General features: G+C 40.9%; 2 long non-coding RNA genes across 2 annotated transcripts in view; one reads left to right on the forward strand and one right to left on the reverse strand.

The window, feature by feature from the left end:
* Positions 1–1562, forward strand: part of LOC122556729 — a 6879-nt gene extending 5317 nt beyond the window's left edge. Inside the window, exon 3 of the long non-coding RNA XR_006313636.1 lies at positions 1311–1562. This is a non-coding gene — a long non-coding RNA (uncharacterized LOC122556729). The remainder of the gene's footprint in view (positions 1–1310) is intronic.
* A 4990-nt stretch (positions 1563–6552) lies between these two features.
* Positions 6553–15609, reverse strand: LOC122556929. The gene is made up of 4 exons (XR_006313709.1): positions 15546–15609; positions 15222–15320; positions 8223–8318; positions 6553–6628 (listed from the first exon to the last, which is right to left on the reverse strand). It is a non-coding gene; the product is annotated as an uncharacterized LOC122556929 (long non-coding RNA).
* Between the last annotated feature and the right edge of the window lie 4174 nt (positions 15610–19783).

Here is a 19783-nt window from a genome sequence, read left to right on the forward strand (position 1 = left end):
TGGACACAGCCTTAGAATTGGAGGGGGTAAATTCAGAACAGAAATGCGGAGACATTTCTTCAGCCAGAGAGTGGTGGGTCTGTGGAATTCATTGCCACAGAGTGCAGTGGAGGCTGGGACGCTAAATGTCTTCAAGGCAGAAATTGATAAATTCTTGATGTCACAAGGAATTAAGGGCTACGGGGAGAATGCGGATAAGTGGAGTTGAAATGCTCATCAGCCATGATTGAATGGCGGAGTGGACTCGATGGGCCGAATGGCCTTACTTCCGTTCCTATGTCTTATGGTCTTAAGTTGTTGCATGAATAAATGTTCTGGTACTCGTTCGCAGTCTTACTGTTTAAATTACCTAAGATAGCATAATAAACCTCAAGAACAGAGTGTGGCGAAGTAGGTGTTTGTAAAATGCTAGGGGGAAAAGCATTGCATGGTCCCTTTAAAAGATAGTGTTTTTTTTCTGTGCAGAGAGTTGAAATGGATGTCTGTGAGTAGCTTTTAAAGTTAAAAACTATTTGCAGCAAGACTGAGCACCTGAATTGAAACATTTTGAATTGAAAGGCCAAACAGGAGTTTTTAATCAAAACAACAGGTTTTAAATTTTGCCAATCAATTTAAACCAGGCACATCAATACTAAAACTTATAAAATTTAAATCTGATGATTTTTACAGCATAGGACCAATCCTATGGTAATAAATTGATATGTCATCATCGGTATAAAAGAAAGGGGCAGACAGACCCCAGAGCTAACTCCCATCAATCAGAGTTAGGTGTCCTCAGCTCTAGAGAGACAAATTGGCTCTCACAGTCATCTATGTATGAGGAAAAAAAGCACCATAGAGTCATAGAGATGAACAACATGGAAACAGACCCTTTGGTCCAACTCATCCATGCCAACTGGATATCCTAAACTAATCTAGTCCCATTTGCCAGCACTTGGCCTATATCCCTCTAAACCCTTCCTATTCATATTCCCATCCAGATACAATTACAGCATTTAAAAGGCATCAGCCTCCATCACTTCCTCTGGCAGCTCATTCCGTACATGTATCACCAACTGCGTGAAAAAGTTGCCCTTTAGATCCCTTTTATACCTTTCCCCTGTCATGCTAAACTTATGCCCTCTCGTCTGGACTCACACACCCCAGGGAAAAGACTTTGTCCATTTATCCTATCCATGGCCCTCTGTAAGGTTACCCCTCAGCCTCCAATGCTCCAGGGAAAACAGCCCCAGCTTATTCAGCCTCTCCTGATAGCTCAAATCCTCCAATCCTGGCAACATCCTTGTAAATCTTTTCTGAACTCTTTCAAGTTGCACAACATCCTTCTGATAGGACCAACTAAATTCCTGACAGAAGAATCAGACAAGGAGGCAGTCCTGACAGAAGAACTGGAGGAAAAGATGACTGACAGAAGAACTGCAGCGGAGGCACAGAACATTCCGGAAGATACGTAACCTGGCTGTAATTTCGAGTGACTAAATTCTATTTTTTGTTGTATGCGTGGAATTTGTATTTATTGGAACATTAGAATCTTGTTTTATTTGAGAATAGTTAGTATTTAGAAGGGATTTATTCAGTTTGTTAATAGTTTCGTTAATTGTTCACTGTTAGAGTGAGGTAAATAAATTGTTACTTGTTGGTTTTAAAGTGAGTGTCAGAGTTTTTTTTTAACCACTAGAAGTTGTTGAAAGCAGGTTTCACCAGCTTTCCACTCTTTTTATTGATTATAGGGTGAGGCGTTCCTCTTTGGGTGTTTTAGTTTTAGTTCTCAGAGGGGGTCAATCTCTGCTTCTTAACAACAGTCATAATGGCAGATATTGCTCCGCTTCAGATGAACATATTAGAATACCGCTCAGTTGCAAAAAAAAACTCCTCTAGTTAGCTCTCGGAAACTCTTATTATTTTGACAGCTATATCACTCTGTCCAATACAGAAATCTGCAAATTGAACTGCAATCAATTCAAAGCATTTCAACTTGTTGTGCAGCACAGCAACCTCCTGAATAAGAATATTCCAGTGCTGATTGGTTGGCTGAAAAGCATATTTTGAAGTTAACGAAAAGTGAGAAATATGATGTCAGCAATGTCTGGACAGATGGGAATGAGAGAAAATGCATGATTAGAAAGGGATGTATTCACCTCCTACATGTTTGTGAAGGATGGATTGTTTAAAAATTAGAGATACTCAGGATGCCAGGATTAGATGAACACAAATACCTCAGATTGTTGTGTTTGTTGATAAAGATAGCAAGGTGGTGAAGCAATAGAGGGATTTAAAAACAATGATTATAATTATAAAAAGTTGCACTTTTTTTCAACTGAGAGTCAACATAGGTCAGTGAACTAAGGATATGGGGTGAAAAGGACTCAGGTTAGGGCACAGATAGCAGATTTTAACATGTAGCACAAAATTTCAACTCCTTTGTCAATTGCTGGAACAAAATAATTTTAAAAATAACATTTGTCTCTAATAATTTGCAGCAGTAAATCATATCAAGAGACTAAATAACTAATATATCTTGACACTACATTACATCAAATAAATTCATAGTTGTTGAGGCCACTTACTTTAAAAATTAAATATGTACACAGAATGATTGTAGGATTTAGTCTGCTGTAAGTGTTTTGCATTGTTTAACTACGTGTCTATTCCCAAACATTCCTTTGTCAAATAAAACATATCCAATAAAGTTTATTCAGCTTGAAACATTGCACAAGGTCTGCTATTTGGCCTTTCTCATAATGCTATGAATAGTGCTGAATTCTAGTAATGTTACAAATCAATATATATTTTTCTGAGATATCATTTTTTTAATGTATATATTGAAAGCACACTCCAAACAACTTCTGATAACGTTTTTACTCTGGACTTTCAGGCTGGGTAGTTTCTGTTATTGAGCAGCAGCAATGTTATTAAACGTGAAAGGGTGCAGAAAGGATTTGCAAGGATATAGCAAAGACGGAGGGTTTTGAGTTGAGTTATAGAGAGAAGCTGAATAGGCTGAGGTGCCTCCACCACTTCCTCTGGCAGCTCATTCCATACATGCACCACCCTCTATATGAAAGTTGCCCCTTAGGCCCCTTTTGTATCTTTCCCCTCTCACCCTAAACCTATGCCCTCTAGTTCTGGACTCCTCCACCCCAGAGAAAACACCTTGTCTATTTACCCTATCCATGCCCTTCATGATTTTGTAAACCTCTATAAGGTCACCTCTCAGCCTTCGACACTCCAGGGAAAACAGCCCCAGCCTATTCAGCCTCTCCATATAGCTCAAATCCTCCAACCCTGAACTCTTTTGAATTATTTCCCAGCACAGACTCTAAAATGAAAGTCAGAGTCTGGGAGGTTTTCCCAAACACATCTGCATAATTTCCCAGGAACCCTGGATAACTTTTCTCTTCAGGACCTAATGGTTTTCATTCAAGGATTTTAAAAGAATCAAGGGAGCACATTGTGGACACTCTTACTATAATCTTTCAGCGTTCCCTAGATCCAGGAATCAACCCTCTGGAAAATTGCATGTCAGTTTGCTTTTTAAGGAAGGCAAACCAAGGAAACCAATGAATTACAGACCAGCCAGCCAAACGTCTATGGTGGGGAAATTGTTGGAATCTACAATCAAGGATGAGATAACTGTTAACCAAGCAAGAATCAGCATGGATTCAAGACAGGTAGGTCATGTCTGCCAAACATTGAATTTTTTGAAGAGTTGAGTAAGGTCATGGACCTGGGAATGTTTACGGATGTTGTTTTTATCAACATCCAGAAGGCTTTTGATAAAGATTTTTATTATCTGTTCATAGGATATGGGCATTGCTAGCTATGCAGCATTTATTGCCCATCCCTAATTGCCCAGAGGGCAGTTAAGTGTGAACTACATTGTTATGGATCTGGAGTCACATGTAGGCCAGAACAAGATAAGGATGGCAGTTTCCTTCCCTAAAGGACATTAGTGAACCAAATGGGTTTTTCCTGACAATCAGCAATGGATTCATGGTCATTAGATTCTTAATTCCAGATTTTCAAAATTGAATTCAAATTCCTCTACTTGCCATGGTGGGACTTCAGACCCAGGTCCTGGAATTAACAGTCCAGCAAAATCCCACGAGACCATTGCCTCCCTTCAGGCAGAAGCCCACAAAATTGAGGGAATATTATTGACCTAGTTGGGAAACTGGTTGAGTAGCACGCAACAGAAAGTAGGGATGTAAGTAGGTACTCAAATTGGCAGGATGTGACCAGTGGTGTGTCACAATAATCTGTGTTAGGTCCTCAAATATCTATTAACAATTTGCATAATGGCATGGAAAGTCATGTATCCAAATTTTCTGATGACACAAAGTTAGGTGGCATTGTGGACAGTGTAAATCATACCATAAAATTTGAAATTAGAGGAAGTGAATTGATGAATGGGCAAAACTGTGGTAATTATTTCATTATCGGCAAGTGTGAGGTTATCCATTTTGAATAGAAAAAGGATGGATCAAGGTATTTTCTAGATGGTATGAAGATTAATGTATTGGATGTTCAAAGAAATTTGGGGTTTCAGATAATAGATCTTCAAAATGTCACAAACAGTACATTAAACAAGGAGGAGACAGCCTAATGTTATTATCGCTAGAATTTGAACGCAATAAAAATCTGCAATTAAGAGACTAAAATGACTATGAATCCATTGTCAATTGTTGGAAAAGGCCATCTAGTTCACAAATGTCATTAAGGGAAGGAAACTGCTATCCTTACCTGGTCTGACCTACATGTGACTCCAGACCCATTGCAATATGGTTGACACTTATCTGCAATCTGAACAATTAGGATGGGCAATAAATGTTGGCCTAATCAGCAATGCCGTCATCCCATAAACATATTTTTTTTAATCAAGAAAGCTAATGGAAGTTTAGCCTTTATATCCAGAGGAATTGATTATGATGATGCATTAATTTTATGGAACTTATACAAAAAACTGGTTGGACCCTACTTGGAGGACTGAGAGCAGATCTAGGCATCTCACCATCGGAAGGATATATTGGCTTTGGAGGGAGTACAGTATAGGTTTGAAGGAATGATATCTGGATGTCAGGGGTTAATTTTGAGGAGATATTATACAATTTAGGCTTGTTTGTTTTTCCAGAATTTAGAAGGTTAACATTGAGCTGAACAAAGTCTTTAAAATAGCAACAGGAAGTGCCCTCCTGGATTTCTGAAGTTGACAATACCAAGGCTTCAGAGAAAGCATCAGCAAGGCTACCTCCTACAACTTTCCCATCAAACAGTTTCAGATATTGGCATCTTGGTGGGAAATTCAGCTTAGAAAGTGTGGGAGCACTTCACTGAAACAGCTGGCTGGGGAAGATACACTGTGGATCACTGGCACTCAGTGCACTATCAGAGACTGGGCACTAGCCCAGGCCCTGGCAGGAGAGAACCCAGTGGTGTCAGCATTCAGGGACTTTATCCACATGTACAGGGAGGAACATGAGCAGTAGATAGCTCTATGGGACACAATGGCCTTCATTACTCAGAAGCTGCAGGAGTGCAATTGTCTGAGTGCCTCCATGGACAGGTTGGCAGCTGCCATGGAGAGCCAGGTCCAGCATCCTCAGTGCCTGCTGGAGAGGCACACCCACCTGCACAGCACTGCCCTAGCCATTGGTCAAAGTCATGACAACAGACGTACATGGAACTTGGCGCACACCCTAGATGCCCCTTCCTCATAAGGCAGAAAGACGGTGCCAGGAAATACCTAGCTGGAGGAGGGACTGCACATTAGACCTGAGAAGTCTCCTGTCAGGTTACTCCTAATGTATCTGGGCCATCCACCTCCACACTGCTCACCTACCTTCAATCCTTGGAAGGTTGAGGAGGGTCCACTTGCCACTATCAAGAAGAGCCTCAGCATGTCTGGGCCAGCCAGACACAAACACTTCTGGGGTTGCCTGACCAGATCTGCAGGGCCAATGTGCTTCACTGGCAAGCAGGGGTTCGTCCACCCCAGCTGCAGTTCCTGTGACAACAATAATATGCCGTGGGACAGACAGAGAGAAGGAAGAAAACTGATTGAGGGCACTTTGGTGGCATAAGTATTGTTGAAATTTTTATAAAGTCACCTTTATACAAATTTAATTGTTTTTGCACGACATCGATGTGTTTGAGTCTCTGTGTAGTCCCAAATATAACTGTGCCAGCATAATGACTTCTTTAATGTTCGCTCAGGATGAACCATGAACGGATGTCTGTGTTGAGAGCCTGCTACAGCATATCGCAGATGACCTTTGACAGTAGCTCTTGTACTTCTCTTATCTTTTCACCCACTTGGTGGAATCGTCCTGCACAATTTATTATCCAAATGCTGTAAAAATCTCACAAATATTTTCAGGAAGATTCTGAATAATACATCCTTTTTCTTCACCTCCTGACTACAGTGAATTAATTTCTTTAAGAAAAGATAAATGTAACAAAGTTAATTTCAAGTTCACAATTTCAAAATGTATCAAACAAAATTAATGAGACTAGAAGAATGGTGATTGCTTACTTCACAATTAATTGCCATTTGCCTTATTGAATGAACATTTCCCAATATTAATTCTAGAAATTTATTAAGTTCAATCTGCCCAGCATTGCTTTTGTGCTAATAAAGAAAAATAACACTCATATTAGACCAAGCAGACAAATAATAGATATCCATGTTTAATGGTGACAAATTTGTATTGGAATATGTGTCTATTAGAGAAATAAGAGCCATAAAGTTAAAGAAACAAGTTGTATTCACATAAAAACATAAGAACTATTTGGATGAGAACATAGTAGATACAATTAATAAAATTGCAGATGACACCAAAATCGGATGACACAGTAAACAGTGAAGAACATTTTCAAAGATTACAAAAGGATCTTGATCAAATGGGTCAATGGGCTGAAAAATGGCAGATGGAGTTCAATCTGGATAAATGCAAGGTATTGCACTTTAGTACAACAAACAGGGGCAGGACGTTCACAGTTAATGATAGGCACTTAGGTAACTTTGAGGAGAAAGTGAGGTCTGCAGATGCTGGAGATCAGAGCTGGAAATGTGTTGCTGGAAAAGCGCAGCAGGTCAGGCAGCATCCAGGGAACAGGAGAATCGACGTTTTGGGCATAAGCCCTTCTTCAGGAACTTTAGGTAACTTTATAGAACAAAGAGACCGAGGTTTTCAGGTACATAATTCTTTGAACTTTTCATCACATTTAGACAAGTTGGTTAAAAGGGCATTTCGCATGCTTGCCTTCATCACTCAGTTCTTTGAGTAAAGGAATTGGGAAGTCATGTTGAGATTGTACAAGACATTGGTAAGGCCTCTTCTGGAGTACTGTGTCCAATTCTGGTTGCCCAGTTATAGGAAGGATATTCTAAGCTAGAGTGGGTTCAGAAGAGATTTACCTGGATGCTGCGAGGCATGGAAAGTTTGAGTTTTAAGGAAAGGCTGGATAGGTCTAGGACTTCTTTCACTGGGGCATATCAGGTTGAGAGGTCACCTTAAAGAGGTTTATAAGATCATGAGGGGTATAGATAGGGTTAATGGTGGCTGTCTTTTTCCAATGATAGGATATTTCAATACTAAGGGACATATTTTTAAGATGAGAGGAGAAAGAGGGTCATTTTTTTATACAGAGAGTGGTTTGCGTGTGGAATGAACTTCCTGACAGCGCAGAGGATGTGGGCGCAATTCCAATGTTTAAAAGACACGTGGATAATTACAGAACAACCTTGATTATTGAACAAGAGGGGCGGGGAATATTCTGTTTGGATAAGTGATTGTTCCGATAGCTGATCCAATGCCTCTCCTCTGGGAATCGGAATTTTCTAAAGTTTCCTTTTTCCTCTCTCTCTGCTTGCCCTGCTTTGCTCCCTCTCTCTGTCTCAGGGTTTGTTTCTGAACAGCCACACATGTTTGTGTAAGGGACCTGCAGCATTGCTGAAGCCTCTCCCCACCACTGCTTCACTTCAATGGGATTGACAGAGCGAGCACTTCGACAGAAGTGGATACTGCAGATGCTGGAGATCAGGGTCAAGATTAGTGTGGTGCTGGAGAAGCACAGCAGGTCAGGCAGCATCCGAGGGGTAGGAAAAATCGACGTTTCAAGCAAAAACCCTTCATCAGGAATGAGCACTTGTTGAGTTTAGGAGACAAGGCAACAGCACAGTGGGTCAGTAAACTTCTCCCCCCCCCTCCCCACCATCTCACCTCCCAAATGCCATGTGCTTCCAAGTCTCCTCATTTCCAGCCAGTGGATGAAGTGAAGTTGCCAGGTGCCTCTTATCTCTCCTCCCCAATGGGACTCTGGAACAAAATGAAGTAACAGAATGGAGACAGCAGCCAGACTGGACACCAACAGCAAGACTGCTGCTGCCTTTGGGAGGTGAGTCTCAAAATAACACACACACACACACATTTTACTGCAACTTTTTGAAAAGTCCCCTCTCTGCCCTGGGACAGGACAATGTTGGAGAGATTATCTGGGCGGGGGAGGGGTTTGTATAGTAGGGTACACCCCTGTGTAGAACTCCATGGAGAGTGGGGGAGGCGGGGGGAGAGGAGGGTGTGGTGGGGGTGTCTCGAACCCTAGAAAGCCCCCAGTGCTGGCTCTGACTTCCTGGTTAGACAGAGCCGCTGTGTTATCTTAAAAAAGAGCATGTTTGAAAACTCACATCCTTTCAGATCTGGAGACTTCAAAGGCACTGTTGAGAACATGAAAAGTGCAAACCGAGTGAGGGAATTCCAGCCTCTGGTGTTTTATTTACCATTAGTTTGCTGCTCAGAGGTGTCAGGGTGGTGTGAATCAGATGTAAATTTGTGTAAAACCCATCTTCCTATTTGCAAAGTTAGAGGACTGCTACAAAGCTGGTGTGTGTGTGTGTGTGTGTGAGTGACCCAGATATTGGTTTAATTTTTAATCATTCCTAAAAAAAACTCTGATAAACAGAGGGTTCAGTAACCTTTAGTGTTTTATGAGTGCAGGAATGTTTTTTCAAAAACTCAGACGTGAAGCCTTTGTAATGGGCTGGTGTGTTCTTTATTTGAGAATATTCAGGGCTCTGAATTTGCCCAGATTGTCATTCTGCCTGTCTTCGTTTGGAGAAGGAGAGAGAGGAGGAGGGAGGTCAGTCATTTGGAGACAGTGCTTGGGTTCCCATTAATGTCCAGGACTGTTCTCAATAGCATTTCAGTAACCCGAATTCACTTTTAATCATTGTAAACAAAAGATGCGATCTTTGGACCAATGTCGCTAATGCCTCTTTGATGTAATGTTTTTACGGGACCTTGAGATGTTGTTCTGATAATCCAAATTTCGGATAATTGATGTTCAGCTTACCGAGGTTGTTCTGTACGTGAATGGGAAAGGTTTGGAGGGATATGGGCCAGGAGCAGGCAGATTAGTTTGGGATTATGTTTGGCATGGACTGGTTGGAGCAAAGGGTCTGTTTCCGTGCTGTGTGACTCCCTGACTCCATAACTAGTGAATCAGGAGTATGTAATTCAGGCTCACAAGTCTGCTCCACCAATAAATACAATCATGACCCTTTCACATTCCTCAACATGTTTCAATTACTTTTGAGTCAATTTTGAAACATGGGAAGGTGGTGACATAGTGGTCTTGTCAACTCCAAGAATCCATGTTTAAATCCCACCAAGGCAGATGACAGAATTTGAATTTAAAATATCTGAAATTAAAAAGTCAAATGATGGCAATGTTTTTTTTATCAATTGCTGTTAAAAAAACGTCTGTAATATTCTTGGGGAAGGAAATCTACCATCTGTAGACCCACACTAATTGACTCTTAACTGACCTCTGAAATAAGCTTGCAAACCATTCAGTTGGATCGAAGCACTATGAAATTTAAACAAAGGAATTAAATTGGATGGATCACTAGGCATCAACCTAGGCACCAAAAATAACAGCTACTATCTCTGTCCTGTCAACACAGCAAAATTGTCCTTCCTAATATCCAGAGGCTAGTGCCAAAAGTAGGAGAGCTGTCTCACAGACTGATTGATCAGCAGCCAAAGTCATACCTGATAGATAATGATTTGGAGATGCCGGTGTTGGACTGGGGTGTACAAAGTTAAAAATCACACAACACCAGGTTATAGTCCAACAGGTTTAATTGGAAGCACACTAGCTTTCGGAGCGACGCTTCTTCATCAGGTGATAGTAGAGGGCTCGATCGTAACACAGAATTTATAGCAAAGATTTGCAGTGTGATGTAACTGAAATTATACATTGAAAAATTGATTGTCTGTTAAGCCTTTCATCTGTTAGAATATTCTAACAGATGAAAGGCTTAACAGACAATCAATTTTTCAATGTATAATTTCAGTTACATCACACTGCAAATCTTTGCTATAAATTCTGTGTTACGATCGAGCCCTCCACTATTACCTGATGAAGGAGCGTCGCTCCGAAAGCTAGTGTGCTTCCAATTAAACCTGTTGGACTATAACCTGGTGTTGTGTGATTTTTAACGTAATAGACAATGTCCTAGACACCGCCATTGTCATCCCTAGGCATATCTGAACTCACCAATCAGGAGGAAGTTGCCCTGGGAATTGCCTACTTTAATTCTAGACCTCATCAAGTCTCATGACATGGACAGGGAAACCTCCTGCTGATTACCACATACCAAACCTCCAATAGACTCAGCTACTGAATCAGTACTCTATGTTGAACACCACTTTCAGAGAGCTCTGAAGATAGCAAGAGTGAAGAACTTACATTGGGTGGGGAATGTGAACATCTATCATCAAGAATGGCTTGATAGCAACACTGCTGACTGATCCGGTTGAGTTCTAAAGGACGTGGCTCCTATACTGGGCTTGTGACAAGTGACAAAGAAACCAATAAGAGGAAAAAACATACTTGATCCCATCCTCACCAATCTGTCACCAGTGCATCTGTCCATGATAGCATCAGTATTAGCAACCATCACACAGTATTTGTGAGGATAAAGTCTATCTTCACTTTGAGTATATCTTCCATTGTGTTGTCATACAGTCATAGTCAGAATTATACAATGCAGAAAAGGCCCTTCAGCCCATCCAGTCTACACTAATAATAACTACCATTAAAGGTACGCTAATCCCAATTTCTTGCAGTTGTCCCATTTCCTTGAATGTTATAATATTTCAAGTGCTCATCCAATTTTTTAAAAAGATTTTAACATTTTTGGCCTCCAATATCTTCTCAGACAGTGCATTCCAGATTCCCACCAACCACTGAGTAAAAAAGGTTTGAATCTCCTACCCTTTACCCTAAAATTATGCTCCAACATGATTGACCCCTCAAACAAGGGGAACAGCTGCTCTCTATTCACCCTGTCCATACCTCTCATAATGTTATACACCTCAATCATATCCCCCTCAGTCTTCTCTGCTCTAAAGACGATGATCCAAGCCTATCTAGTCTCTCCTCTGTAGCTCAATTGCTTCATCCTAGGCAACATTCTGTGAACCTCCTCTGCACCCACTCTGGTGCTGTCACATACTTCCTGCAGTGAGGTGATCAGAACTACACACAAAACTCAAACTGTGGCCTAACCAATGCTCTATATAACTCCAACATTACTTCCCTGCTGTTATACTAGGTGCCACAGCTGATAACACCGGTGTCCCATATGCCTTCTTAACAATCCTATTAATGTGATCTTCCAACTTCAGGGATCTGTAAATAATTACTCCAAGATCTCTCTGTTCCTCTGAGCTATCCAGCCTTCTGCTTTTCATTAAATACTCCCTCATCTTGTTTCTTCTTCCAAAATGCATTCTCTCATATTCATCAGGGTTGAATACTGTCTGCCACTGTTCCGCCTATCTGACCAATATCTTCTTGTAACCTACCACCATCTTCTTCACTATTAATCACACTACTAATTTTGGTGTCATCTGCAAACTTGTTTAACATGTCCCCCCATTTTCATCTATATGATTTATGTATATATGTGTGTGGTTCTGTGCTAAATAGGATACATTTTGAATAGATCTAGCAACTCAAGACTGGCATCCATGAGGCACTCAGAGACATCAGCAGCAGGAGAATAATATTCTGTAACAATCTGCAATTTCAACAATTCTCCATTCCACCATAATCAAAGCAAAGGATCAACCCTGGTTCGATGAGAAGTGCATGAGAGCATGCCAGAAGTAGCACCTTACATACCTAAAGAGAAGGAGTCAATCTGGTGAAGCAACCAAAGGACAACTTGTATACCTAACAGTACAAGAAACAGATGCTAGATAGAAATAAGCAATTTCACAATTGATCGATCTGAAACTCTGCGGTCCTGTCACATCCAGTCATGAATGGTAGTGGACAATTAAACTCACTGGAGGAGGAGCTTCCATAAACATCCTCATTCTCAATGCCAGTGAAGCCCAGCACATCAGTGCAAAAAATATGGATGAAATGTTTGCAAAGAGCTCAAGAGAGAAGTGCTGAGTGCATGATGCATCTTAAACTTCTCTGCAGTTTCCCAACATTACAGATTTGAATTGCTCTTCAATCAATTCAAATCACTCCATGAGATATCAAGAAATGACTGAGCACACTAGATACTGGAAAATCTATGGGTCTTGACAATAAAATCTTGTGCTCCGAATCTTGCTGTGCCTCTAGTCAAGTTGGTCCAATATAGTTAGAACACTGGCACTTAATCTGGCAATGTGGCAAATTGACCAGGTAAGTCTTGTACACAGAACAAATCCAACCAAACAAATTATTGCTCCATCAGTAAAATAATGAACAGTGTTATCAAACTGTAGTTGTTCAGTAATAACCTTCTCATTTAATGCTAAGCTTGGGTTCTCCCAGAGTCATTTAGCTCCCGACCTCATTACAGCCTTGTTGAAACTTGGAGCAAAACGTTGAACTCCAGAAGCAAGGTGTGAGTGACTACCCTTGAAATCAAAGGTGCATTTGACCAACATGGTGTGGAGAGCCTAGCAAAAGTATAGTCATTGGGAATCAAGAGCAAACTCTCAGCTGGTTCAAGTCATGCCCAGCACAAATAAAAATGGTTGAGGCTGTTGGTGGTCAGTCACCTTTGCTCCAGGACATCTCTGCAAGAGTTCTTTAGGATAGTGTCCAAGACACAAACATCTTGAACTGCTTCATAAATGACCTATCTTTTATCATATGGTCAGATGTGGGGATATTCACTGATGATTTCACCATGTTCAGCACCATTCACGATTTTTGAAGCAAGACCCAGAGAGTTTTTCATGCTTGTGCTGATAAGTGGTAATAACATTTATGCCACACAAGTGCAGGGCAATGATTATCTCCAACAAGAAAGAGAATTTAACAATCATTCCTTGACAATTAATGGCTTTATCATTACTGAACCCACCACTATCAACATCCTGGGAATTAGCATTGACCAGAAACGGAACTGGTCTAGCCATATGTAAGTACAGTGGCTGCAAGAGCAGGTCAGGTGCTTAGAATCCTGTAGTGAGTGATTCACTTTCCAATTCTTCAAAGCCTATTCACCATATACAAGGCACAAGTTAACATTGTGATGGAATACTCCCCATTTGCCTGGATGAATGCGGCACTAAAACTCTCAAGAATCTTGACACTGATCAAGGCAAAGCAGACCACTTTTATTAGTGTCGCTTCCACAAACAGTCACTCCCTCCATTACCAACACTCAGTAGCTGTAGTGTGTACCATCCATGAGATGCACTGTAACAACTCACCAAGGTCCCTGAAATTGCAACTTCGGAATTACTACCGCCTACAAGGCCAAGGGCAGCAGATATGTGGGAACACCATCACCTGCAACTTCTCTTCTAGTCACTCACCATCCTGACTTAGAAGTACATTGCTGTTCCTTCACTGTTATTGGGGTAAAGTCATGGAGCTCCCTCTCTAACAGCAGTGTGGATACATATACATAAAATAGGCTGCAGTGATTTAAGAAAGCAGCTCACCATCATCTCTCCAGGGCAACAAGGGATGAATAATAAATGCTCGCCGAGCCAGTGAAACTCTCATCCTCTGAACGAGTTAAAAAAATCCAGAGGAGGACTAAAATTATGAGCTTCCAACATCCAGCTGAAATAATTAACACCACACACTGAACTAACATTTAAAAACATACATTCAAGCTCACATTGCAAGTACTAAAATGAACTCAGATTCCTCTACATCTAAATAAATGTATATCTCAGATTCTATTTCTCCCATTTAGTCGGTGTACTTATTTTTGCCCCCGGCCTATTCTCTGTTTAACTCTGTGATTAGGTGAAATTGGTGTTCTTTTTGTTCAAACAGATAATTAAAAGGATCAATCGAAAATTCAGACTTGTTAAGCAAATAAATGAATGGAACGGTAAAGGTACAAGGGAATTATGGCATCCTGTTTGAAGATGATTGAACAGATGGGCAAATAAAAGCAAAATGCTCGAAATTTGAAATAAAAGCAGGAAGTGCTGGAGAAACTCAGCAAGTCTGGTAACGTCTTTGGAGAGATAAACTGAATAAACAGTTCCAATCCAATGTGACTGTTCGTCGGAACAGATTTAACAGTCACTGATGTCATCCCCACTGAAGACCACCTTTCCAGGGCTTCATCATTTCCCTAATTTGTGCAGCAACTTCTACCACCTTCCCAAAATCCACAAATGGAATTGCCCTTGTAGACCCATCATTTCAGCCTCTCCCTGCCAAACTAAACTTAATTCTTCCCACCCTGATTCTTTCTCCCCCCACTTCTTCAGTCTTTCTCACTTATATTTGTGATTCTTTTCAGGTTTTACATTAATTCCATATTTTTCAGCTTTCTGGTCCTAGCAGCCTCCTCTATATCATGGATGTGCAATCGCTGTGCACATCCATCCGCCTTCAGAAGGGTCTGAAGGCTCTTCAGTCTCTTTCTTGAAAAGAGGCCTGAATAGTCCCCATCTAGCCCCAATCTCCTTCGCCTGGCTGAACCAATTCTCACTTTGAACAACTTTTCCTTTAACTCGTTTCACTTGCTCCAAGTCAAAGGTGTGCCTATGGTTACCCACATGGGCCCCAGCTATGCCTGTTTATTTGTGGGATTGTATGCAACAATCTTTGACATACCCACAACATTTTCTCTGATACATAAATGATGTCATCGATGCTAAATTCTGAAGAAGAGTCATACACACTTGAAACATTAACTTTATTTCTCTCTCTGTATGCAGATGTTGTCAGACCTGCTGAATTTCTTCAACACTTTGTTTTTATTAGGCCAAATATGTTCTGTCCGTAGTGTAACAGTCTGTCATTTTGTTCTCCTGCTGTCCCAGTGGAAGCTTTAAAATAGAATAATAAGGGACTCAACACTGAATTACACAAGACAAATTATTTATAAAACAGTCAAACAATGAGCTCATTGACAATCTACAGCATGCTTGAACCTGGCTGATCAGATTTTTAAAACTGGAATGTGAATTAAGAACTTATTGTCTTATTATTCATTTAAAAACAAAAGATTTATTTTCTCTTGGCAGGATGTATCAAAAGAAATCCTTCATCACCTCTTTTTTATCCTGCAAGCTACAGCAGTTCTGATCCAGTCTCGATAATGATGGGCTTGATGGGAAGTTAGAGAACATAGAATTCTGTAATAATAAATCTATAGATGAACACAAAAGACCAGAGAGGGATTCAGGAACAAATGACTTCCAAACAAGTCTCAAAGTATACACATGGACAGCAGACAAATTTGCCCCCAAAATGCCCAGAAACATTCCATTGCAGGGGTGACCAATGGCAGAAAAGTTGGCCCACAGATAGAATGGACTGTATCTCCAAGGAGTGGCTCTTCAATCACAGGCCAGTCCTCTCACACACATTTGCTGTTATTAGGCTTGCTATGAACTGAGCTTCAGTAAACAGAGAGAAGCAGCCTGTGCTTGGATCAGCAATGTGAAGATGAGTGACAACAAGCATCATGGCTGCCTACTCTAGAAGATTTGAGTCTCACTAAGGCTTGGGGAAGTAGGGTTATGTAGATAGGGACTATGTGCTGTGGTGGCTCATTAAGCAGGGTGTCTGACTATGCAGCAGTGAGGGAAGCACTGGACAATGGGCATGGGCTGGAGAGCCAGACTGGGACTTGGAGAGTGAGTCTATTGCACTGGGGGACTAGGATGAGGAATGGGGAAGACGTGAGGCTACAGGTAGGGACAGGGTCCACAAAGGGTGGGGAGAAAGCTGAAGCATGAGGAGAGGGTAGAGACTCCAAAGGGAAGGAAGTAAAGAAAGGAAGCAGGACTTTAAAAGGGAGGAAAGGGGCTACATGATGGGGGAATAAGGTGCAGTGAAAGGGGGAGAGAAGGACTGCAAAGACAGGGAAGAGCTATCAAAGGGAGAAGGAGCTGCAATGCAGGAGGAAAAACAGAAATGCAACTGTTTAGATATGTAGCCATCAACCTGTGAAAAGTGTTTTTAAGGCAATAACTTTTTGCACCTTCAAGTGTATGCCAATTATTTAAAAAAATGTTCCTTACTTATGCCTGTTTCTTGTAGCAGTTTCAATACTGTAGTGTCTCAGAAATTAATGCTTTAATTATGTCCTGCTGCTTCAAGCTTAATTGAGCAGCTACTGAGGATATTGACAAATTCTTCTAATTCTGCTGTATGTGTGGCTAAACACCCCTTATGTCAACACAAATATCAAAGTTAATGATACTATGTGACTGAAATGAAGAAGCTCAAAAAAACTCAAAAAATAGCACTTGAGAAAACAACCTCAAAAAGAGCCCTCAGATAATATCTTGACCCTGATCCTAAGCTACGGGAAATTGAAAAATAACTTGCAAAGATTAATGATCTCTAGCTATCACCAGAAAGTATAAAAGAACAGATAAAGAATTACAGAAATGGTGACTTTAGTTGGTTTGGAGTATCAGTTAATGAGAACCACTGATTTGCTGGGCGTTCCTAATGGAGTAAAGGTCTTTAAAGGTAGTATTTCTGCAGTGAGTATTATGCTAAATTCTGAACATAACAAAACATCAATTGCTGGAGTTTGCACCATGAAGTCAGAGGATAAGATTTGAAATTAGAAACTTGAGTAGGATTCACCATGGCAGTCCCACAAAATGTAAGTGTGGTTTGATTATAAATAGACAAAATTTTTTTCCTTGGGATGGGGGAGTCCAGAACTAGAGGGCATAGGTTTAGGGTGAGAGGTGAAAAATTTAAAAGGAACCAAAGGGGCAACATTTTCACGCAGAGGGTGGTGTGTGTATGGAATGAGCTGCCAGAGGAAGTGGTGGAGGCTGGTACAATTGCATTATTGAAAAGGCATCCGGATGGGTATATGAAGAGGAAGGGTTTAGAGGGATATGGGCCAAGTGTTGACAGGTGGGACTAGATTGGGTTGGGATATCTGGTCTGCATGGACGAGTTGAACTGAAGTTTCTGTTTCCATGCTGTACATTTCAATGACTCTATGATTCGGTGATTAAGTGGAAATGCCATCTAGTGTTATTATCATTGAACTGTTAATCCAGATATCCAGAACCTGGGTTCGAATCACACCACGGCAAATTGTGGAATTTGGAATCAGTAAAAATCTGGAGTTAAAATTGTGAGGGCATGGATAGGGTAAATAGACAAAGTCTTTTCCCTGGGGTGGGGGAGTTCAGAACTAGAGGGCATAGATGTAGGGTGAGAGGGGAAAGATATAAAAGGGTCATAAGGGGCAACTTTTTCACACAGAGAGTGGTGCATGTATGGCATGAGCTGCCAGAGGAAGTGGTGGAGGCTGGTACAGTTGCATTATTTAAAAGACATCTGGATGGGTATATGATTAGCAAGAGTTTGGAGGGATATGGGCCAAGTGTTGACAGGTGGGACTAGATTAGGTTGGGATATCTGGTTGGCATGGACGTGTGTGGACAGAAGGGTCTGTTTTCATGCTATACATCTCTATGGCTTTATGACACTAAGAATGTTGACCATGAATCCATTGCCAATTGTCAAGGGCAAAGAAAGACCCCATCTGTTTCAATAACATTCTTTAATGAAGGAAACTGTAATCCTTACCTGGTCTGGCCTACATGTGACTCCAGAGCCACAGCAATGTGACCAATTCTCAACTGCCCTCTGGGTAATTAGGATTGGGTAATAAATGCTGGCCCAAACAGAAACACCCTCATCCAGTGAATGAATTTAAAAAAAAGAATTCTGTAGTTAAATGTTGCAAAAATGCCATTATTTCATTATCTTGAACTAAAGGCATATCAATAAACATTCTTTTGAAATGTAACTAAAAAAATGTTTTTCTAAAGTTTAAAACACTTACCTCGTAGTCAGTTTGTTGCAAGTCAAATTTGAGCCTTTCCAGTGAACTTATAAATATATCAAGATTTTTAGAAGCAATTTGTTTACCTAATAAAGAAAGAAACATTGTCTGAAATAAACTCCCTAACATAGTTTGAATTTATAATCTAAAATTTCCCAAGTGGAATATTGCAAGTCTATTAGAAAGATATGGGGGAAGATTTTAAGGGCTAAAATTTATAATGTTTCAGCAAAGTGTCACTTCCATTGAATTTCATAAAGAGTTTCTGTCCATGATGCCTAGCAAGATTTCTTGTCAAATAGTTCCATAATTGCCTTATTAACTAGTAACCACAACTCTAAGTTCCCCTCCCATCAAATGCCAACCCAACTCTACCATTCCCCCATAGCCAGAAGAATTCACCACTCACTAAATATTCTGGTATTGACTGGCTCTCTGGTGCCAGCAAAATCTTTAAACCTGGTCAAACACCCAGCACTGGCTCTGAAGAGTTGCCGTTGACTGTTAGTGCAATAGCATAGCAGTCCCAAGCTGTTCACAGAACATAGGTGACAATCCTGGCACACTTTACTTCAACTTTCTTGCCCAGCTGCTATTTGTCCACCGGGGAAAGGTCTGACCAAACTCTGGAGAGCTTTCCTTGCAGCATACACATTTGTGGCACACAATTTCCTTGACTGCTTGTCATGGCTGTATGAGACTGAGCATAGAGATTATATCTATGGATATATTATAGATATCAGTGCCAGATATTATTCAAATGTATGGCCTGACCATGACTGCCCCAAGTGAATGACTGACCAAGGACCAGGAATTGGACATTGTGTAGACTCTGCTTTGTTGTACCAGGACCTTCTGAGTGACTGCAGTCCCTCTTCTTGGTAGTGGATTAAGCCCCACATGCATTGAGGCATGGCCATTTGGTTGCAGTATGCTTTCATGCAAGGAGCAGACACATGATGTAGGTGTGAGATTGATGTACCACTGTACCAAAGAGTAAGATGTCTGCTCTGATCAGTAATGACAAGCATGAACACTGCTTGGCTGTCTATGTAGGTGTGTGAGTGAGTTAAACAGCAAGTCAATATGGCAGTACTGTGAACCTTTAGGCTCTGGCTGATGTAACATCCCATTAAAAGGCCTGGCACTGCTTAAGAAGTCAGGGGAGGGATGTTGTGAACATCCAGGTAGATGCTCTATGAGTAAGTGCTAAGACAGCAAGTGAGCAGTCCTGAGCTGGCCCAATCTTTGAGGTGGCCAGTCTCTTCACACAAAGTGTGCTTGAACATCATTGCAATATTAGTCACCAGTGAGACCTGAATTGCAGTTTTAAAGTTCAGAAATGTCTTACAAGTGCATCAGAAGGTGCTATGAAGTTTCTGATGTGCTAGCAGCTGTTAGGTGTGAGTGTTAGTTAATGTTGGGTGAGTGAGGCTGGTGCCCTGGAGCACAATTGTGGCT

This window comes from Chiloscyllium plagiosum, chromosome 14 (assembly GCF_004010195.1).
Source record: "Chiloscyllium plagiosum isolate BGI_BamShark_2017 chromosome 14, ASM401019v2, whole genome shotgun sequence".
In the NCBI taxonomy this organism is placed as follows: Eukaryota; Metazoa; Chordata; class Chondrichthyes; order Orectolobiformes; family Hemiscylliidae; genus Chiloscyllium; species Chiloscyllium plagiosum.